General features: G+C 33.5%; 1 long non-coding RNA gene across 1 annotated transcript; it reads left to right on the top strand.

Annotated features, from left to right (window-relative positions):
- Positions 1-857: 857 nt before the first annotated feature.
- Positions 858-23766, top strand: LOC137657114 (uncharacterized). Its single transcript, XR_011047112.1, has 3 exons — positions 858-977; positions 6826-6905; positions 23196-23766. It is a non-coding gene; the product is annotated as an uncharacterized lncRNA (long non-coding RNA).
- Positions 23767-24752: the final 986 nt, after the last annotated feature.

The following is a 24752-nucleotide window of genomic DNA, read 5'->3' as shown; positions in this document are numbered from 1 at the left end:
CCTGGTCAACATAAAAACATTTGCTCCACAAAGACAGTAAAGGCATTTATTGTGTTTGATATCTATATTCTTTGATTCGGAATACTTCTATCATTCCGTAATATCAGTTCTTAATCGTGTCTGGCTGGGAAGGGTCAAGCAATCTAAAAGAAAAAGAAATAGTGTTTTACACGTTTTTCGTTGACTCCTCTACGCGAGGTGGTAAGATTGTTTTGAAAGTAAAGTAAATGTTTCCAGTTTAATCGGCTGCCTGGAATTGCGTGTCATTGCGAAGCATTTTCGTCGTCAATTGTGGTGATATAAAGACAGTTGAAAATGGGCAGAACCTTGCAGGACGCATGGCGGGTTGTGCAAATACGGAAAATAAGCTGTAAAGCAACATAAATTCTAGTTGTCCTACTAATATTTCATTTGTTTGATTGATGAGCCAATATTTTCTTAAACAGTTTCAGCGTCTTCCTGTCTAATGACTCGCGAAGTTGTGAGTTAAGACTCGAGAGTCACTGAGTCACTCAGGAGTTCAGTTCAGTGTTGCCAGATGTGGAGATTTATCCCTAGATTTGGGAATTTTGGATGTCTGATGGGGATATTCTGTACAAATTTCTATGAAGACACAAAGATGAGTAAACCTTTATATTGTTGCAATTAGTTTGCTTGTGCTTATATGAAGTATATTGAGTAATTTCTATATCAGTAAAGTCTACATGATTAAGACAAAAGAGAATATATTTGTGGAAATTGGAATTTTTAGGTTGTTTTGGGGATTTTTTTATCACGAGTTTGGGGGATTTTTAGACTAACGGACTAACTCATCTGGCAAGTTGGCAACACTGCTTCAGTTACTAAGCAACAGTTGTTGTGCGTGGTCGCATTCGAGTCCTCTGTTATTTTCTCTTCACCGACGTGCTTGTTTCATTAATTTTTTCTTCATATAGACACTAGAATTCTTGTTTACTCCTGATGAAAAATTGCTTAAGGTGAGTTAATGTACAAAAATATGATCTGATCGTCCGTAGTTGATTGGTAATGTTGATTGCAGTAGATGGCAGTTTTCCTTGGTGCAAGTTAACTAATGTGGCCATTGTTGATGATCCAGTATGGTTAGTTGGAATCCAGTATGGTTAGTTGGAATAAGGATACAGAGTGATTATCAACTAATCAAGTGTATACGGGATGTTAATATTTTTTTCAAATGGTTGTATAAATCAAAACCGAGCCCCACATTTTGTAGTAAGGTATGCTCCCCATGTTTAGGTTAAGACCCTAAACTGTTTCTGGTTCTGTCATATGCTATCTGTGTTTGGCTGCTTAGCTTGGGTTACAGCATCATGCGTTTCAGAATGGGGTTGCAACTTTGCTGATGATCATTGTAATGAGGGCCACCCGCTTGTCTAGGCCTAGGCCTACCGGTGTTAGAATTCTCATACCCATTAACCTAGGCTTAGGCCTAGTCCTTTTATATAGAATGCATGCCATTTTTAGCCACACATGGGTAGGCCTAGTCAAATGACAGTAACATCGTATATTCCCTATTGTAAAATATTAAGTTTCAAGTGTGTGGTGTCAAAACAAATAAAGAGCTAGTGTCTGCCATGAACAGCCAAGCAACCTGCAACAATGAATGACATGTACCTACAGGCTCCCTACAAGGTTACAACATAGTAAGATTTGACAATTACAACAGGGCAATCATAAATTACGATTGTAGGGAAATCCTGTCGATTCTTCATTTCCATTACAGTTTTATTGGATTACCGTAACTTGTTGCTTTTAATTAACGATTTGGGCCATATACATAGAGCGAAGTCCTGGGGAGCTATTCAGTTTATAAAGAGGAATAGTAAGGGGGGGGGGGTGAAGGTAATTGGGAGAAAGAGAAGTGATTTTAATGTAAAATTTAAAGGTAATGCCTGTCGTATAACTTGATGTGAATATGTTCTATATCAGTAATGACAAGCATTCATATCGGAGTCTCCAGGTGCAATATTCATTTTTCATGAATAGGCGCTTTTACTTGTTAGTTACATAGTATCTTATCACCCAATAATACCCGAGTATCCGAATGTTTTTATAATTGCGTAACATTAACATGTTCGATGTGTTATTACCTCAGCACGATTTCAGTTTGGAACTGGGTGCCGGTGTAACGATCTGCCCCCCACCCCCCGAGGTCGAATTCCCCCCCTCCCCCCCGAGGTCGAATTCCCCCCCCCCCCCTCCCCCCCCGTTTGAACCTCCCCCCTTCCGACCCCCACCCCCGGGTAAATATGGCTCAGGATATATAGTATCCTGGGGGAATTTCATCCCTGGATAATATTCCCCCCTCTGGGCCAAGATTCCCCTCACCTCACTTTGCAGTTATAAGCGTATGGCTATGACGACGTGTAGCAACTGTTGCCTGCCACACAGGATAAATATCATGACAACAAAACTAGAATCACCAGGACTGTTGACAATCGCTATCATTTCATCTGATTTCCTTCTAGTTTTGGTGCCAACATGCTTCACAGTTTTCCAAGCAGTGGCAGTGGAAACAGCTACGTCAGGATATGAAGGAGCTCACTTACCAATTGGTTTTTAAGTACTTCCTATCTAACCCTCAAATAAAGACTTTTTTTTTTTACAATAATTCTGATGATCTGATTACGACAAATATAATAAGGCATCACCATTGTACTGTCTGAAACTGCTTTTAACTCCAACATAGACAATAATGACATAGTACCAGCAACTATGGATAATGACGGATATGTTTAACATATATGCTGCCAACTTACAATCGGCCCTATAAATTCAACACATTATTAGTACTATAAGTGCCATCAAATTACCTGACTACATAAACGATTATGATAATGGTGTAGAAAAAAAATCATATTTTGTCAAATTTACCGTTGATTGTAATTCATTAAAATAGCTTCTATGAGGGGGGGGGGTTGGCCTACAGGGGAAAAAAAGTCCTCAGTCCCAGGCTGCTTTCCCGGGGGAAAATCGATCCTAGGCTTATAATCGATTTTAGGCTAATTTTCCAGGGGGTTGGGGGTGAAATTTCAGTCTGGTGGGGGGGGGGGGATTTCCTGCTACATCGGCACAAGCTCTCGTGATTCGTAGAGGGATTGTTACCTATTTCTGTAAAATTTTATGAAGCATCACATGTATCATATCCTCAGGGAAAGTTGTTTGCAGTAGGCCTAGGTGAATAATTCCGTTTGAATTAAACAGCTACGATTATTGCCATCACAAGGCTTCCTCAGTTTAAGCAGGGTCTATGTATTTTAAGGTATTTATCGGTATGCGGGCAAAATCCCACAGGACGTAATCTACACGGACAAAATCCCACAGGACGTAATCTACACGGACAAAATCCCACAGGACGTAATCTACACGGACAAAATCCCACAGGACAACTTCCACAGGGCATAATCCCCACGGATAAAATAACACAGGCCATAATCCTCGCTGACAAAATCTCACAGGGCTTAATCCCCACGAACTAGATCCTACAAGGCATAATCCTCATGGACAAAATCCCTACGGACAAAATCCCACAGGGCTTAATCCCCATGGACTAAATCCTACAAGGCATAATCCTCATGGACAAAAATCCCTACGGACAAAATCCCACAATGCTTAATCCCCACGGACTAAATCCTACAAGGCATAATCCTCATGGACAAAATCCCTACGGACAAAATCCCACAGGGCTTAATCCCCACGGACTAAATCCTACAAGGCATAATCCTCATGGACAAAATCCTTACGGACAAAATCCCTCAGGGCTTAATCCCCACGGACTAGATCCTACAAGGCATAATCCTCATGGACAAAATCCCTACGGACAAAATCCCACAGGGCACAATACCCACGGACAAAAGCTTACAGGGCGTAATCCCCACGGACTAAATCCCACAGAGCATAATCCTCACGGACAAAATCCCTCAGGGCATAATCCCCATAGACAAAATCCCACAAGTCATAATCCCCACGGACAAAAACCCACAGGGCATAATCCCCACGGATAAAATCTCAGAGGACATAATCACACACTGAAAAGTAGGCTACATTAAAGTAAAGAACAATTAAGTTTTTTTTTTTTATGACTCAAAAGTAAGCCTATCGGTACATATTAATGAGCCACTAAATGTTTGTGGGTTTTGGTGGCCTATTTAGTAACTTCCCTGACGTTACTACATTGGATCCTTCTCTCTGGTTACGGTTCATTTTCCCTTTTCCTACACATACACCGAATAATCTGGCTTATTCTTTACAGATTCTCTTCTGTCCATATACACCTGACAACACTGATATTACCAAACAATTCTTCTTCATCAAAGGGGCTAACTACTGCACTGTAATTGTTCAGTGGCTATTTTCCTCTTGGAAAGGGTAGAAAAGACTCTTTAGCTGTGGTAAGCAGCTCTTCTAGGAGAAGGACACTCCAAAATCCAACCATTGTTCTCTTGTCTTGGGTAGTGTCATAGCCTCTGTACCATGTTCTTCCACTATCTTGGGTTAGAGTTCTCTTGCTTGAGGGCACGCTCGGGCACACCATTCTATCTCATTTCTCTTCTTCTTGTTTTGTTAAAGTTTTTATAGTTTATATAAGAGATATTTATTTTAATTATATTCTTAAATATTTATTTTTTCCTTCTTTCCTTTCTTCACTAGGCTATTTTCCCTGTTGGAGCTCCTGGGCCTATAGAATTCTGCTTTCCCAGCGAGGGTTGTAGCTTAGCAATTAATAATAATAATGATAATGGTGATCGCCAGACTTAAGTTCGAGTCCTGCTCAAATTTGTTAGTTCCTTTGGTCGCTGCAACTTCACCGTCCTTGTGAGCTAAGGGTGGGGCTTTGGGGGAGCCAATAGGTCTATCTGCTGAGCCATTACTTGGCTTTCGGTCGTAGCTTGGGTGTAGAGGGGCCTTAGGCTGGTCTATCTGCTGAGTCACCAGCAGCCATTGCTTGGCTCTCTGTCCTAGTTTGGGTGTAGAGGGGCCTGGGGCGCTGATCAGTATATATGGTCAGTTTTTAGGGCAATATCCTGCTAGATATTGCAATGTCTGTCACTTGCCTCTGCCATTCATGAGTGGCCATTAAGATATGCACTACATTTACTTTTTTTTTTTGTATGCATTATAAGAGCCTATATGATTATTTCCTTGTTAAAGTTAAACTCAAAGAAACCAATGATATCGAAAAAAAAATTCTGTAGTCAAGATTCACAATTTGTACAGAAACTGATTTAAAAGTATCGGTTTTCATGCGAGGGAAATATTGATTACCGTTCATATTTCATTAGGCCGAGATGGCGATTGATGCTGTATTTATGTCTTGTTAAGGTTTATTCGAAATATTCATTCATATAGTTTTGTGATTTTCCCATCTTACTTGAGGCCCAAACTTTGGTAGTGTATAAATGTTAGATTTCCTTTAAATCCACGGTGCAAGTAAGGTAGACCTAGGGCTGATAAATGTGGATTCTTTCCAGGTGGATCGCACTATGGAGTGTTTATTAAGTTTTTTTTTCTTCTACTTAGTTTTTCTTTAAAATAACCAAAAAATCTGACACCAGCATAGTTTCTTTTTCAAAATTGTGAAGGAAATATTTTCTGTTCGGCAGCATTTTACATCTAGGCTGATTGGTCTTACCCTGTTGCTGTCCGGTTGATTGTTCAAGTAGACCTTAGAGCTCAAGATCGTTAATTTTGATAGTTTGGTGCTTTATATGCGCGGTCTCACACACAGGTTTGAGTGTTTCGTTATAAACTGAAATATATATATATATATATATATATATATATATATATATATATATATATATATATATATATATATATATACACACACACACACACACACACACACACATATATATATATATATATATATATATATATATATATATATATATATATATATACACACAGTATATATTAGTCTACAGATAATAGCTTTAAGTCTATTTGAACGAGCAGCCGGATGATAACGGGTGATCAATCAGCTTCAGGGAAAAAAATAATTCTGTGAAGTTATTCTCTCTCTCTCTCTCTCTCTCTCTCTCTCTCTCTCTCTCTCTCTCTCTCTCTCTCTCTCTCTCTCTCTCTCTATATATATATATATATATATATATATATATATTATATATATATACCTTATATATAATAATAATAATAATAATAACAATTTGTTTATATATTCATTCAATATTAAGTGGTTTCCACGAACAGGGGAGGACTTTTAAGGATGAACAACATGCACCACTGACACATTCACCCGTTAACTGTAAAATAGTTGAATACCCTGAAAACAGGATGAGTCATACGATATAATTTTAAGAGCAACTCTCTCGGAAATGACAAAATTACTATGAAATCTTTTTTTATGTATACTAGATACAATTTTGTTAACTCCGTGGCCCCCTTGGCCCTAGGTTCAAACTCTTTGTATGGGAATATAAAAGAAATCTTGGACAATCTCATCTAAAGGGCCTATGGTTCATGATATACTCATTCATATGTATTTTAGGTCCAGGCTTTTCAAAGCGTAAGGCAAGGGCCCATGGTGAGGGCACAATAAGTGTCCAAAGTTTTACATAAAAATTTTACAGGGACAAACTTATAAACTTGCTAGTACAGAAAGGCGGGTACTGTATTTAGAAGATACATGACGAGTTACCTTAGTTATTTTTGAACGGTTGCCAATATTCATTTTTGACAAAAACTTTTTTCAGCGGTATAAATATTGCTATCATAAGTAATTCTTTTAAAATATTTGAATGATTCATATGTAAAAAATTAACATTTCTCTTTTTTTTTCTCCTCCAGGGCAGTTCTTAATGAGTTGTTCATCTTTATTTTTTCAACGAGAGCCCTTCAGCAAGATCTTATCAACATATTGAAGATAGGTAAGTAGTTATGATTAATTCTCACTGAAGATTCTTCTTTCGTTCTTTTGAAGATTCTGCAGTTGGTTCAGTTACGTGACTAAACCTAAATACCCTCTTGTCTTATTTTAGTTTGTGCAAATGCTGTTGAAAGTCTCAAGGTCTCATTGTTATGAATGATCTCATTGGGAGCGTAAGTAATGTATGTGACGTATACAGAGTTCATTTCATGGAGAATGATTACATCAGTTATATATAGGGGCATTTGTAAGAGTTGGCTCTTTCCTATATTGTTTAAATTTTGCCATGCTTGGTTTGAATGGTGTTGATTATGTGTGTAATTTAAAGGGTGAGACCTAGCTATAATTAGTCAATGGCGCAAATTATTCGGGATGAAATTGAACCCTGTCAAAAAAGTATGATTGTATGTCAAGAACAGTGGCTCACACCATCCAGATCGTTGCATTAACAATGTCTCTCAACTATATAACAACTCATTAGAAAACTAGGATCCGATTTGTATGGCAAATTTACCTTTGAGAAACACTCCCGGTCTGCCTCTAGTTCAATTTCACACACAATTGCCATATTGAGAAAGTCTTTAAAAGCTTTTTGGTGATCAATCTATCCTGAGGAAATGCTTTGCTTCATTACCTCCGCAAACGAAGCTGGAAGGAGGTTATGTTTTATCCCCTGTTTGTGTGTGTGTTTGTGAACAGTTTCCTGGCCAAAATTTTAATCATAACTAATAAAACTTGCAGGAATCAACTGTTATGTAAAAAGCTGGAAATGATTAAATTTTGGAAGGTCCAGGTCAAGCAAAATGTCCAATTCATGTAATCAGTCATAAGTTTGGACGTTGTTATCACAAAGACTTCAAACCAGGTTCATATTTGAGTGTACGAAAATCCACGCCAGTTAATACATGTTAAGGTCGAAGGTCAAGGTCGATTCCAAGGTCAAGGTCAAGCAAAAGGTCAAATTCCGGTCTTCAACCATACGGCCACAAGTTTAATCGTAAAGTAATGAAACTTTCAGGGGTTTGAAGCTATGTAAAGTGCTGGACATTATTAAATTTTGTAAGGTGAAGGTCATGGATGAGTAGTTCAAAATCTGCCCAAAAAGCTGAGAAATAATCGGCCCTGGCGGAGGTCCTTTGACTGGCCAGATAGTATTACATTAGATCCCTTCCTGGTTACGGCTCATTTTTCTTTGCCTATAGATACACCAAATAGTATGGCCTATTCTTTGCGCATTCTCCTCTTTCCTCATACACCTGACAACATTAAGATAACCGAAAAATTCTTCTTTACTCCAGGAGTTAATTACTGCACAGTAATTGTTCAGTGGGTATTTTCCACGTGTTAAGGGTAGAAGAGACTTTAGCTATGGTAAACAGCATTTCTAGGAGAAGGACACCTCAAAATCAAACTATTGTTCTCTAGTCTTTGGTAGCGCCATAGCTTTTGTGCCATGGTCTTCCACTGTCTCGGTTTCGAGTTCTCTTGTTTGAGGGTACACCCAGGCACACTATTCTACCTGTTTCCACATTTCCTCTCCTCACTGGGCTATTTTCCCTGTTAGAATCTTTGGGCTTATAGCATCCTGCTTTGCCAACTGGGGTTGTAGCTTAGCTAATAATGATATTATTGTTCTCCTATTTAGCTGCCACCTTCGTTCTTTCATCTTTATTATTTGGATGAAAAATTGCTGTCTACGAAATTATTTATCTGTGATTAGGATATTCTTCGGCACCATCAATCTGTTAGTTCTTTGTGTATGTTGCATAAGATTTGATTTTAGATTTATGACCATCGTTTGCATTCAGATTTTCATAGGCTGTATCATCTTGTATGTAGTACAAGCCTCACCACTACGCTGTAATCTAGATCTGGTTAATTCGGGGGTTGAGTCAGTGGAACTTCAAAAGTTCAAACTTATTGGAAATGCTTTTCTGTTTAACAGGTTTGCAGAAGTCTCGTTTCATAGCTTATATATAACTGATATGTTATTAAAGTTGTTAGTGATCTTAATATATTTTATATTTTCTTTCAATTCTACCCATCAGCGGCCCAAACTGTGTTCTCTACTGCGCAGGCTAGCCATGCGGTTATTGATGACGTCACACCGCCCCGTGGTCTGATTTACCAGCCTTTGTTTTCCGGTATTTACTATTTTACAGTTTGCTTACAAGGAAGCTGATGTTCAATATTTCAATCTTTCTTCCATTTCTACGTTAAATAGTTGTGTTAGTATATGTTGGATGTCGAACCATAAATTTTAAAGACCGTTATCAAATTATTTAAAGACAAATCACAAATAATTTTGAGCGTGTTTCCACCTAATGATTTGATGAAGGCAGCATTGCCTAAAAATGTAGTTATGACTAAGATTCAGATACTCTTTGTGCTCTAAAAATTATACTATCATTTAGATAGAACTAGCGAGTTTTCCTGTAATGTTTATATTTAACGACCTAGGTCCTACCAACGGTAGTCTATGGAAATCTCTAAGCATAATTGTGCATAATTCGATGATTGAAAATCCAGCATCACCGATCGCGTTGTTTGTGTCTTTGCTGATGCTCCACATCTCATGAGACTAATAAGAAACAATTTCTTTGATAATGGCTTTCAGCAAAGTGACGGTGATTTTGTCCACTGCTCTTCGCTAAGGGAACTTATAATGTAAAGGTGATCTGAAAATATCACATAAATTTGGAGAAACATATAAATGTCAGTGGCTTTCAGCGTATGAATGTAAAATTAGCTGTACAATTGATATTAGAAACAATTACGAAATCGCTTAAATATTTCTGTAGCAAAAGATTATTTTTAGATAAGCATTGGGAAGAAATAAGTCAATTTATCTCTGGAGTTCCGTACGATACAAAGATGTTCAGAAATTAATACGGGTTGATCTTACAAAATCAGGATGATTTCATCAATTGCAAGACACCGAGTAAAATCATTGAAGCTAATGGGAAATAATTGTCTTTATTCATTCCAAATAGGATTGGCAGTTTCTTGTGAATCTTTGCCAATATTGTTAAAAAGGAGAAAATTATATTTAATAAATCATTTTATTGACTTATAGAATGAATCAAGATGGACTTGAACATTTCCTTACCTTTTTGTGATAAATGGAAGTCTGCTATCAGCACCTAGCGTTAGATACAGTTAAATAGTATCTATTAGAGAAAGACAGTTACCTTATAAGGTCAAAATATAATACAGATCCCAATTGCAAAATAGATAACTTAACAGCTAGAACCTTTTATATTCTTGATAATAATCTCTCTCTCTCTCTCTCTCTCTCTCTCTCTCTCTCTCTCTCTCTCTCTCTCTCTCTCTCTCTCTCTCTCTCAAGATAAAGATGAAAAATCGCTACAACGTGATCTAAGGCTATATGCGATGATATTTTGTCTGCCCGATGAATGCGACGGTGAAGGAAATGATGTTACAAAAGTATAGGGGAAGTTGATAATTGGACATATGGATGATGCAAAATAGAAAGGTCTAGACTGTTTCGCCGGTTCCATTGCCCTCAAGTTTCCCTATGCACAAATTTGTATTAAAGGGGGACGATTCGTGGGCAGGTATAATTAGCTCAGCAAATAAGGAATTAGTGAAGGCATCATAAGAATTTACTGATCCGATAAAGAATATTGAAAACAAAAAAAATAAAAGTTATCACAGAGTAGTAAAAAATAGCATTAGATATTCCTAATAAAATGGGATTACCACTTTTAGTCACTTATTTTGTTCGTTGACGAAATATTTTTAGAATAATAATATTAACTAAAAGAAATAACTTCTGCAAGGAAAATAACTATTAAAGTTAGAAGATTGTAAAATGTAATAATCATGATCACTTATTTCTATTATGTGTTTGTACAACTTTATTTTAATAGATATTTTTAAGATTTAGTTTTGAGTCATTAGTAAATGATTAGTTTAGAAATGTATCTAAATATGCATGCACATTGCTTAATTGTACATTTGGTGAAACAATATTTCCATAAAGGATTTGGATAATATTTGTTCTTTTCTGATATGCGACTTTTTAAACCATTTTCCTTAAAAACTTTCTCACAGGAAGTATTTTGTAACGAAATTTAGTCATCAAAATAGCTTATAATATTAATTTTTTTCTGAAATAGAAATGTTATTTTCAACGGGATAATGAAGAAAACTGAACTTTTGCAAAGCAAGCTAATGCTGAATGGTACTCTTTCGCGGGCCAATGGAGCTCTGTGACGTCACGAAACTTACCCCCACTTAACGTTTACCCCTCTAATCCCCGCTAACCCCCAATTTACCTGCGCGTGGGTAGACCTCGTATTCTATAGACTTTACCCTGTTGGAGCCCTTGGGCTTGTAGCATCCTGTGTTTGCAACTAGGGTTTTAGCTTGGCAAGTAATGAAAAAATGTGCCTGGATTTTTTTTTATAATGTAATAGCCGTGTTTAAAATTACAAACTGGTTATTTACGTCAGCCTTATTATCATTTAAGAGGGAACGAAAGAGTCTCTTACAAGGCTGAGTACCCAAAATTACAATTGGAGTTAAGCTTGTACTTTACAAAATAAAGATTTTCCTTATATTTCTTTCAGTCGATGTGAAACAGACTACTTGGAACGTTGCTTTTGCACTAGGGAAGATATGAGATATATCAAAATTAATTCGGCTTGTGATCTCATATACATATAACTTTAAGGTATCTTTTAAAATACTAATAAAATAGGCCTAAGTTATATCTACATGACAATGTTAACCGAAGTTATTAAAGTATATCCCTTTCCTAGATAAATGTTTGACAGGACACGATTGTTATGCTTAATGTGTAATTCTAATTTACATTTCATGTTAGGAACCTTTTCTTCTTTAGCATAGATTTCATACAATTAGTTCCAGTTTTGATATACTGATATATTTCTATGGCATTGAATTTTTGGAATTTAGCCCGTGACATATATTACACAACATTTTAATGATAGTTATTAGTGCCTGCATATAATTGCTTTTAAGGAATTATTGTGACTTTTTAACATTATTTAATTCATATTGTAATCATGTAAGTGTTGCCACTACATAAAGAGGAAGGCTAGTTTCTTAAGGGAAAATATTATGCTTGATAAATATTTTTAAAGCTAATATAATAATTTATACGCATTGCTAGGGCAAAACATTATACTTGCTAGATATTGTTTGAGCGAAAATATTATGCTTTGTAAAGATTGTTAGAGCGAAAATATTATGCTTTCTAGATATTGTTAGAGTGAAAATATTATGCTTTCAAGATATTGTTAGAGCGAAAATATTATGCTTTCAAGATATTGTTAGAGAGAAAATATTATGCTTTCAAGATATTGTTTGAGCGAAAATATTATGCTTTGTAAAGATTGTTAGAGCGAAAATATTATGCTTTCTAGATATTGTTAGAGTGAAAATATTATGCTTTCAAGATATTGTTAGAGAGAAAATATTATGCTTTCAAGATATTGTTAGAGCGAAAATATTATGCTTTCAAGATATTGTTAGAGCGAAAATATTATGCTTTCAAGATATTGTTAGAGTGAAAATATTATGTTTTCAAGATATTGTTAGAGCGAAAATATTATGCTTGTTGGATATTGTTAGAACGAAAATATTATGTTTTCTAGATATTGTTAAAACGAAAATATTATGTTTTCTAGATATTTTAGAGCGAAAATATTATGCTTGTTGAATATTAAGAGCGAAAATATGTTTTCTGGATATTGTTGGAGAGAAAATATTATGCTTGTTAGATATTGTAAGAGCGAAAATAATATGCTTTCTAGATATTGTTAGAGGGAAAATATTCTTGTTAGATATTGTAAGAGCGAAAATATTATGCTTTAGAGATATTGTTGGAACGAAAATATTATGCTTTCTAGATATTGTTAGTGAAAATGTTATGCTTTCTAGATATTGTTAGAGCGAAAATATTATGCTTTCTAGAAATTGTTAGAACGAAAATGTTATGTTTTCTAGATATAGCTAGAGTGAAAATATTATACTTTCTAGATATTGTTCAAGCGAAAATATTATGCTTTCTAGATATTGTTAGAGCGAAAATATGCTTGTTAGATATTGTTAGAGCAAAAATATTATGCATTCTAGATATTGTTATAGCGAAAAGATTATGCTCTCAAGATATTGTTAGAGCGAAAATATGCTTGTTAGATATTGTTAGAACGAAAATATTATGCTTTCTAGATATTGTTAGAGCGAAAATATGCTTGTTAGATATTGTTAGAACGAAAATATTATGTTTTCTAGATATTGTTAGAGTGAAAATATTATGCTTTCTAGATATTGTTAGAGCGAAAATATGCTTTCAAGATATTGTTAGAGCGAAAATATGCTTGTTAGATATTGTTAGACTGAAAATATTATGTTTTCTAGATATTGTTAGAGTGAAAATATGCTTTCTAGATATTGTTGGAGCGAAAATATTATACTTTCTAGATATTTTTAGGGAAAAAATATTATGCGATCTAGATATTGTTAGAGCGAAAATATTATGCTTTCAAGATATTGTTACAGCGAAGATATGCTTCTTAGATATTGTTAGAACGAAAATATGTTTTCTAGATATTGTTAGAACAAAAATATGTTTTCTGGATATTGTTGGAGCGAAAATATTATGCTTGTTAGATATTGTTAGAGCGAAAATATTATGCTTTCTAGATATTGTTAGAGCGAAAATATTATGCTTTCTAGATATTGTTAGAGCAAAAATATGCTTTATAGATATTGTTAAAGCAAAAATATGCTTTTCAGATATTGTTAGAGCAAAAATATTATGCTTTCTAGATGCTATCTATATATTGTTAGAGCGAAAATATGCTTTCTATATATTGTTAGAGCAAAAATATTGTTTTCTAGATATTGTTAGAGCGAAAATATTATGCTTTCTAGATATTGTTAGAGCAAAAATATGCTTTATAGATATTGTTAGAGCAAAAATATTATGCTTTCTAGATTTTGTTAGAGCAAAAATATTATGCTTTCTATATGTTGTTAGAGAGAAAATATTGTTTTCTAGATATTGTTAGAGCAAAAATATTATGTTCTCTAGATATTGTCAGAGCGAAAATATTATGCTTTCTAGATATTGTCAGAGAAAAAATATTATGCTCTCTAGATTTTGTTAGAGCTAAAGTATTATGCTTTCTTGATCTTGTTAGAACAAAATCTGATGCTTTCTAGATATTTTTAGAGTGAAAATACTATGCTTGTTAGATATTGTTAGAGTGAAAATATTATGCTTTCTAGTTATTGTAACAGCGAAAATATTATGCTTACTAGATCTTGTTAGAGCGAAAATATTATGCTGGTTAGATATTGTTAGAGCGAAAATATTATGCTTTCAAGATATTGTTAGAGAGAAAATATTATGCTTTCAAGATATTGTTAGAGCGAAAATATTATGCTGGTTAGATATTGTTAGAGCGAAAATATGCTTTCAAGATATTGATATAGCAAAAATATTATTATGCTTAATAGGTATTGTTAGAGCGAAAATATTATGCTTGTTACAAATTGTTAGAACTAAAATATACTTTTTTAGATGTTGTTAGAGAAAACATATTGTTTTATAGATATTTTTAGAGTAAAATATGATTTCTAGATATTTTTTGAGCAAAAACATTATGCTTTTTAGATATTGTTAGAACGAAAATTCTAATCTTTATAGATAATGATAAAGCAAAATATGCCAGCTAGATATTGTTAGAGCAGAAATATGCTTGCTAGGTTTTGCTAGAGCAAGAATGTTATGCTTGATATATATTGTTAGAGTGAATGTATTATGCTCTCTAATTATTGTTGGAGGAAAAATATAATTTTAAAGATATTGTCTGGCCAAAAATATTATACTAGCCAGATTTTGTTAAAGCAAAAATATAATTGCTAGATTTTATAAGAGGAAAAATACCATGCTTGTTCGATAATTTTAAAATAGAAATGTTATGCTCGCTAGATTTTGTTAGGGCACAAAACAAGCTTAGTAGATTTTGATGTAGCTAAAATATTATGCTTGCTAGATTTTGTTCAAACAAATATATTATGCTTGATATTTATTGTTAGAGCAAAAATAATTTTGCTTGGTAGTTGTTAAAATATTATACTTTCTAGATATTGTAAGAGCTAAAATATTATCTTTGCTAGATATTATTAGAGGGAATATATCATGCTATCTAGATATTATTTAGAGCTAATATATCATGATTTACATATATTGTTAGAGCAGAAATATTATGGGTGTTAGATATTGTTAGAACAGATATATGTCTGCCAAATACTGTTAGAACAGAAATATTATGTCTGCTAGATACTGTTAGAACAGAAATATATCTGCTAGATATTGTTAGAACAGAAATATTATGTCAGCTAGATACTGTTAGAACAGAAAAATTATGTCTGCTAGATATTGTTAGAACATAAATATTATGGCTGTTAGATATTGTTAGAACAGATATTATTAGAGCAGAAATACTATGGCTGCTAGATATTGTTTGAACAGATATATGTCTGCTAGATATTGTTAGAACAGAAATATTTTGTCTGCTAGATACTGTTAGAACAGATATATTTCTGGTAGATATTGCTAGAGCAGAAATAATATGGCTGCTAGATATTGTTAGAGCAGAAATACTATGTCTGCTAGATATTGTTAGAGCAGAAATACTATGGCTGCTAGATATTCTTAGAACAGAAATATTATGTCTGCTAGATATTGTTAGAGCAGAAATATTATGTCTGCTAGATATTGTTAGAACAGAAATATGTCTGCTAGATATTGTAAGAACAGAAATATTATGTCTGCTAGATAATGTAAGAACAGAAATATTATGTCTGCTAGATACTGTTAGAACAGAAATGTTATGTATGCTAGATATTGTTAGAACAGAAATATTATGTCTGCTAGATATTGTTAGAACAGATATATGTTTGCTGGATATTGTTAGAACAGAAATATTCTGGCTGTTAGTTATTTTTAGAGCAGAAATATTATGTCTGCTAGATATTGTTAGAATAGAAATATTATGTGTACTAGATACTGTTAAAACAGAAATATTATATCTGCTAGGTATTGTTAGAACAGAAATATTACGTATGCTAAGTATTGTCAGAATAGAAATATTATGTGTGCTAGATGCTGTTAGAACAGAAATATTATGTCTGCTAGATATTGTTAGAACAGATATATGTATGCTAGATATTGTTAGAGCAGAAATGTTTTGTCTGCTAGATACAGTTAGAACAGAATTATTATATCTGCTAGATATTGTTAGAGCAAAAATATTATGTCTGCTAGATATTGTTGGAACGTAAATATCATGTCTGCTAGATATTGTTAGAGCAGAAATATTATGTCTGCTAGATACTATTAGAACAGAAATATGTCTGCTAGATATTTTTCGAGCAGAAATATTATGGGTGCGAGATGAGCAGAAATATTATATCTGCTAGATATTGTGAGAACAGAAATATTATGTCTGCTAGATAATGTAAGAACAGAAATATTATGTCTGCTAGATACTGTTAGAGCAGAAATACTATTGTTTGCTAGATATTGTTAGAGCAGAAATATTATGTCTGCTAGATATTGTTAGAGCAGAAATATTTTGTCTGCTAGATATTGTTAGAACAGAAATATGTCTGCTAGATATTGTAAGAACAAAAATATTATGTCTGCTAGATAATGTAAGAACAGAAATATTATGTCTGCTAGATACTGTTAGAACAGAAATGTTGTGTATGCTAGATATTGTTAGAACAGAAATATTATGTCCGCTAGATATTGTTAGAACAGATGTATGTCTGTTGGATATTGTTAGAACAGAAATATTCTGGCTGCTAGATACTGTTAGAACTGAAATATTATGTCTGCTAGTTATTGTTAGAGAAGAAATATTATGTCTGCTAGTTATTGTTAGAGAAGAAATATTATGTCTGCTAGATATTGTTAGAACAGAAATATTACGTATGCTAAGTATTGTCAGAATAGAAATATTATGTGTGCTAGATGCTGTTAGAACAGAAATATTATGTCTGCTAGATATTGTTAGAACAGATATATGTATGCTAGATATTGTTAGAGCAGAAATGTTTTGTCTGCTAGATACAGTTAGAACAGAAATATTATATCTGCTAGATATTGTTAGAGCAAAAATATTATGTCTGCTAGATATTGTTGGAACGTAAATATCATGTCTGCTAGATATTGTTAGAGCAGAAATATTATGTCTGCTAGATACTATTAGAACAGAAATATGTCTGCTAGATATTTTTCGAGCAGAAATATTATGGGTGCGAGATGAGCAGAAATATTATATCTGCTAGATATTGTGAGAACAGAAATATTATGTCTGCTAGATAATGTAAGAACAGAAATATTATGTCTGCTAGATACTGTTAGAGCAGAAATACTATTGTTTGCTAGATATTGTTAGAGCAGAAATATTATGTCTGCTAGATATTGTTAGAGCAGAAATATTTTGTCTGCTAGATATTGTTAGAACAGAAATATGTCTGCTAGATATTGTAAGAACAAAAATATTATGTCTGCTAGATAATGTAAGAACAGAAATATTATGTCTGCTAGATACTGTTAGAACAGAAATGTTGTGTATGCTAGATATTGTTAGAACAGAAATATTATGTCCGCTAGATATTGTTAGAACAGATGTATGTCTGTTGGATATTGTTAGAACAGAAATATTCTGGCTGCTAGATACTGTTAGAACTGAAATATTATGTCTGCTAGTTATTGTTAGAGAAGAAATATTATGTCTGCTAGATATTGTTAGAACAGAAATATTATGTCTGCTAGATATTGTTAGAACAGAAATATTACGTATGCTAAGTATTGTCAGAATAGAAATATTATGTGTGCTAGATGCTGTTAGAACAGAAATATTATGTCTGCTAGATATTGTTAGAACAGATATATGTATGCTAGATATTGTTAGAGCAGAAATGTTTTGTCTGCTAGATACAGTTAGAACAGAAATATTATATCTGCTAGATATTGTTAGAGCAAAAATATTATGTCTGCTAGATATTGTTGGAACGTAAATATCATGTCTGCTAGATATTGTTAGAGCAGAAATATTATGTCTGCTAGATACTATTAGAACAGAAATATGTCTGCTAGATATTTTTCGAGCAGAAATATTATGGGTGCGAGATGAGCAGAAATATTATATCTGCTAGATATTGTGAGAACAGAAATATTATGTCTGCTAGATAATGTAAGAACAGAAATATTATGTCTGCTAGATACTGTTAGAGCAGAAATACTATTGTTTGCTAGATATTGTTAGAGCAGAAATATTATGTCTGCTAGATATTGTTAGAGCAGAAATATTTTGTCTGCTAGATATTGTTAGAACAGAAATATGTCTGCTAGATATTGTAAGAACAAAAATATTATGTCTGCTAGATAATGTAAGAAAAGAAATATTATGTCTGCTAGATACTGTTAGAACAGAAATGTTATGTATGCTAGATATTGTTAGAACAGAAATATTATGTCCGCTAGATATTGTTAGAACAGATGTATGTCTGCTGGATATTGTTAGAACAGAAATATTCGGGCTGCTAGATACTGTTAGAACTGAAATATGTCTGCTAGTTATTGTTAGAGAAGAAATATTATGTCTGCTAGATATTGTTAGAACAGAAATATTATGTCTGCTAGATATTGTTAGAACAGAAATATTATGTCTGCTAGATATTGTTAGAACAGAAATATTATGTCTGCTAGATATTGTTAGAGAAGAAATATTATGTTTGCTAGATACTGTTAGAACTGAAATATTATGTCTGCTAGATATTGTTAGAACAGAAATATTATGTCTGCTAGATATTGTTAGAACAGAAATATTATGTCTGCTAGATATTGTTAGAGAAGAAATATTATGTCTGCTAGATACTGTTAGAACTGAAATATTATGTCTGCTAGTTATTGTTAGAGAAGAAATCTTATGTCTGCTAGATATTGTTAGAATAGAAATATTATGTGTACTAGATACTGTTAAAACAGAAATATTATATCTGCTAGATATTGTTAGAACAGATATATGTGTGCTAGATATTGTTAGAGCAGAAATATATTGTCTGCTAGATACAGTTATAACAGAAATGTTATATTTGCTAGGTATTGTTAGAACAGAAATATTACATATGCTAAGTATTGTCAGATTAGAAATATTATGTGTGCTAGATGCTGTTAGAACAGAAATATTATGTCTGCTAGATATTGTTAGAACAGATATATGTGTGCTAGATATTGTTAGAGCAGAAACATTTTGTCTGCCAGATACAGTTAGAACAGAAATATTATGTCTGCTAGATATTGTTGGAATATAAATATTATGTCTGCTAGATATTGTTAGAGCAGAAATATTATGTCTGCTAGATACTGTTAGAACAGAAATATGTCTGCTAGATATTTTTCGAGCAGAAATATTATGGGTGCGAGATACTGTTAGAGCAGAAATATTATATCTGCTAGATATTGTGAGAACAGAAATATTATGTCTGCTACATATTGTGAGAACAGAAATATTATGTCTGCTAGATAATGTAAGAACAGAAATATTAAGTCTGCTAGATACTGTTAGAGCTGAAATACTATGTCTGCTAGATATTGTTAGAGCAGAAATACTATGGCTGCTAGATATTGTTAGAACAGAAATACTATGTCTGCTAGATATTGTTAGAGCAGAAATATTATGTCTGCTAGATATTGTTAGAACAGAAATATTATGTCTGCTAGATATTGTTAGAACAGAAATATTATGTCTGCTAGATATTGTTAGAACAGAAATATGTCTGCTAGATATTGTAAGAACAAAAATATTATGTCTGCTAGATAATGTAAGAACAGAAATATTATGTCTGCTAGATACTGTTAGAACAGAAATGTTATGTATGCTAGATATTGTTAGAACAGAAATATTATGTCTGCTAGATATTGTTAGAACAGATATATGTCTGCTGGATATTGTTAGAACAAATATTCTGGCTGCTAGTTATTGTTAGAGCAGAAATATTATGTCTGCTAGATATTGTTAGAATAGATATATTATGTGTACTAGATACTGTTAGAACAGAAATATTATATCTGCTAGATATTGTTAGAGCAGAAATATTATGTCTGCTAGATATTATTGGAACATAAATATTATGTCTGCTAGATATTGTTAGAGCAGAAATATTATGTCTGCTAGATATTGTTAGAGCAGAAATACTATGGCTGCTAGATATTGTTAGAACAGAAATATTATGTCTGCTAGATATTGTTAGAGAAGAAATATTTTGTCTGCTAGATATTGTTAGAACAGAAATATGTCTGCTAGATATTGTAAGAACAAAAATATTATGTCTGCTAGATAATGTAAGAATAGAAATATTATGTCTGCTAGATACTGTTAGAACAGAAATATTATGTATGCTAGATATTGTTAGAACAGAAATATTATGTCTGCTAGATATTGTTAGAACAGATATGTGTCTGCTAGATATCATTAGAGCAGAAATATTATGCCTTGTAGTTATTGTTAGAACAGAAATATTATGTCTGCTAGATATTGTTAGAACAGATATATGTCTGCTAGATATCATTAGAGCAGAAATATTATGCCTTGTAGTTATTGTTAGAACAGAAATATTATGTCTGCTAGATATTGTTAGAACAGATATATGTCTGCTAGATATCATTAGAGCAGAAATAGCCTATTATGCCTTGTAGTTATTGTTAGAGCAGAAATATTATGGCTGATAGATATTGTTAGAACAGATATATGTCTGCTAGATATCATTAGAGCAGAAATATTATGCCTTGTAGTTATTGTTAGAGCAGAAATATTATGTCTGCTAGATATTGTTAGAACAGAAATATTCTGGCTGCTAGATATTGTTAGAACAGAAATAGTATATCTGCTAGATATTGTTAGAACAGAAATATTATGTCTGCTAGATAGTGTTAGAGCAGAAATACTATGGCGGCTAGATATTGTCAGAACAGAAATAGTATATCTGCTAGATATTGTTAGAGCAGAAATATTATGTCTGCTAGATAGTGTTAGAGCAGAAATACTATGGCGGCTAGATATTGTTAGAACAGAAATATTATGTCTGCTGGATATTGTTAGAGCAAAAATATGTCTGCTAGTGGTTGTTGAAGCAGAAATATTATATCTGCTAGTTATTGCTAGAGCAGAAATATTATGTCAGCTAGTTATTTTTAGAGCATAAATATGTCTGCTAGATATTGTTGGGGTAAAAATATTATGCATTGTGGATGTTGTTACAGTGAATATATCAGGATTTTTTGATAATGTTAAAGCAAAAATATTGTTTTATAGATACTGTTATAGCAAACATATTAGATATGTTAGATAAAGATTATTATTATTATTATTGTTATTATCATTATTATTATTATTATTATTATTATTATTATTATTATTATTATTATTGCTATTATTATCATTATTATTTGCTAAGCTACAACCTTATTGGAAAAGCATGATGCTATAATCCCAAGGGCTCAAACTGGTAAAATAGCCCAGTGAGGAAAACAAATAAGGGGTTTATACTTGAGGATATCCTCAAGCAAGAGAACTGTAAACCAAGACAGTCGAAGACTATGGTACAGAGGCTATGGCACCGCTCAAGGCTAGAAAACAATGTTTTAAATTTGAAGTGTTCTTCAGAAGAGCTGCTTACTTTAACTAAAGATTCTCATTACCCTTACCAAGTGTTAATTAGCCACTCAACAATTAATGTAGTAATTAACCCTTGGAGTGAAGAAGAATTTTTCGGTTATCTAAAGTGTTGTCATGTGTTTGAGGAAAGGATAGAATGTGTAAAGATTAGGCTAGACTATGTGGTGCGCATGTAATTGAAGAAAAGAATTTAGAGCTAAGTCGATGTTTCAAATCTTGCACATTTATGCAAACAAGCTAAAGTTCTCAATAATTAACAAAGTATAAGTTGAGTTTGAGTTATGCGCTGGAAATTTTGTTGAACAATTTATGTAGTTTGTATCATAACACTGTACCGACAAAGTGAACTTAGACATGGTTCAAAACGTTTAGGAAAGGCCTCTTTACATATTTTTCTAGCTTTTTGTGCAAGGAAAATTTAAGTATTGTCACTTACATTTAAGAATAAGGAAACAGAGGTTATTATTGATACGATTGTTATTACCACCAAACTACAACGTAACCCAGGGGCTCCCAACAAGGAAAACAGCCCAGTGCAGAAAGGAAATAGAGAAATAACGAATGACATGTATTTGAAAAATTATGAAAAAATATTAATCAATAGAAGCGTTGAAGTACATCATTCATATATAAGCTATGAATCTAAACTTATATCCACCTGCTCAACAACAACAAAATTGCAAAAATTTTGAGCTTCGGAAATTCCACTGATTGTATACACATTGTTTAGGAACTCTGTAATTAGTATGCATTTAATTCAGTGAAACTAATTACCTAAGCCAACGGATTTGGAAGGAGATTGTTTGATTTAACTCTTGTTTGTGTGTGTGTGTGTGTGTGTGTGTGTGTGTGTGTGTGTGTGTGTGTGTGTGTGTGTTGGTGAACAGCTTCCTGACCACAATTTTAATCGAAATGAAACTTCCAGGGATTAAGTGATAAGTAAATTGATGGAAAACAATTGAATTTTAGAAGGTCAATGTTACGGTCAAGCAAAATTCCAATTCTCGTAATCAACCATGAGTTTGGACATCGTAGTCACAGAGACTTCAAATTTGGTTCATGATTGAGTGTATGAAATTCACGCCAATTAATAATTGTTAAGGTCGAAGGTCAAGGTAAAGGTAAAGGTCAAATTCCGGTCATCAACCATACGGCCACAATTCAATTGTAAAGTAATGAAACTTGCAGGGATTTTAAGCTGTTATGTAAAGAACTGGAAATGGTGAATGGATTCTGGGAAATAAGCTACCGTGATAGAGGTCTGCACTCTCAGAATTCTTTTCTAGTTTTTTCCTTCCCCTGTTTTCCTATTACTAAATATTCTTATATTTTTGTCGCTTTCGTCCCCATATTTTTTTTCAGGTTTTTGAGGCCCGTGGCAAAAAGAATAGCCTTTAATTGGTTAGGTTCTCTGCAATTTTCCTATTGTTTTTTACTGTTCATAAATTTTTGGGGAATGAGCACTTGAAAAATTTTATGATATAATTTTTAGTATATTTTTTGACATTTTTTTATTAATTTGGTAATTTTTTTTGTTTCAGATATCTTCGGCAGGTAAGGGTTATATCATTGCGCTATTGGAGTCTACATTTTTTATGTTTAATATTCTATGTTTAATGTAAGATATAAATAATACAGATTTAGTAACCATTGGGCAAAAATACGTTACTCAATGCCGGGGTACTTAACTATGCTAGTTTATTATTCAATTGACATATTATTATTAATATTGATTATTATTAGCTTGCTTAAATTATGTAGTTAACTATACCAGTGTATTATCCACTGGAAAGGTACTCGGGTGAATTGAATTGTTAATTATGCTGGTACACTATCCACATATATGCAATTAACAGGCAGTTAATTTGCTCTTTTACTCTCCACTTGAAATATACATGCGTTCAGTGGGTAGTTATACAGTATGCTAGTGCACTATCCACTAGCAGTGTACACGAGTACAATGGGTAGTAATGCCGGTGCACTATCCACTGGAAATAGACATGCGTTCAATGGGTAGTTATACAGTATGCCAGTGCACTGTCCACTGGCAATGTACACGAGTACAATGGGTAGTTGATATGCCGGTGCACTATCTACTGGTAATATACTATACATGCGTACATTGGGTAGTTGGTATGCCGGTGCACTATCCACTAGAAAAATACAAGCGTACAAGGGGTAGTGGGTTGGTATGCTGGTAAGGTGCACTAACCACTGGAAAAATACATGCGTACAATGGGTAGTTATTATTCCGGTGCACTGTCCACTCGAAAAGTACATGCGTACGATGGGTAGTTGAAATGCCGGTGCACCATCCACTGGAAAAATATTCGTGTACAATGGGTAGTTGATGTGCTGGTGCACTATCCATTGGAAAAATACTCGTGTACAATGGGTGGTGGATGTGCTGGTGTACCTATCCATTGGAAAAATACTCGTGTACAATGAGTGGTGGATGTGCTGGTGCACTATCCATTGGGAAAATACTCGTGTACAATGGGTGGTGGATGTGCGGGTGCACTATCCATTGGAAAAATACTGGTGTACAATGGGTGGTGGATGTGCTGGTGCACTATCCATTGGAAAAATACTGGTGTACAATGGGTAGTTCATGTGCTGGTGCACTATCCATTGGAAAAATACTGGTGTACAATGAGTAGTGGATGTGCTGGTGCACTATCCATTGGAAAAATACTGGTGTACAATGAGTAGTGGATGTGCTGGTGCACTATCCATTGGAAAAATACTGGTGTACAATGAGTAGTGGATGTGCTGGTGCACTATCCATTGGAAAAATACTCATGTACAATGGGTAGTTGATGTGCCGGTGCACTATCCAATGGAAATATGCATACATACAATGGTTGATTAATATGCGTGTGTATTATCCACGGGAATTATACATGCATGCAATGGGTAATCGATATGTTATAGCACTATTCTTTGGGAATTTAAGTAGGGATTTTGATGAGTTATAATACTCTTGTGTTGTACTTGTGAAGTATTTGGTTTTGTCTATATGTTATGTGGCTTAAATACCATATTTTTATTGAGCCAGTTGGTTGTATTTTGCTAAGATTTTATATATCATGATTGTA

The sequence above is a fragment of the Palaemon carinicauda genome, chromosome 18, assembly GCF_036898095.1.
Source record: "Palaemon carinicauda isolate YSFRI2023 chromosome 18, ASM3689809v2, whole genome shotgun sequence".
NCBI classification, from domain to species: Eukaryota; Metazoa; Arthropoda; class Malacostraca; order Decapoda; family Palaemonidae; genus Palaemon; species Palaemon carinicauda.
This window is presented reverse-complemented; position numbering and strand designations above follow the sequence as displayed.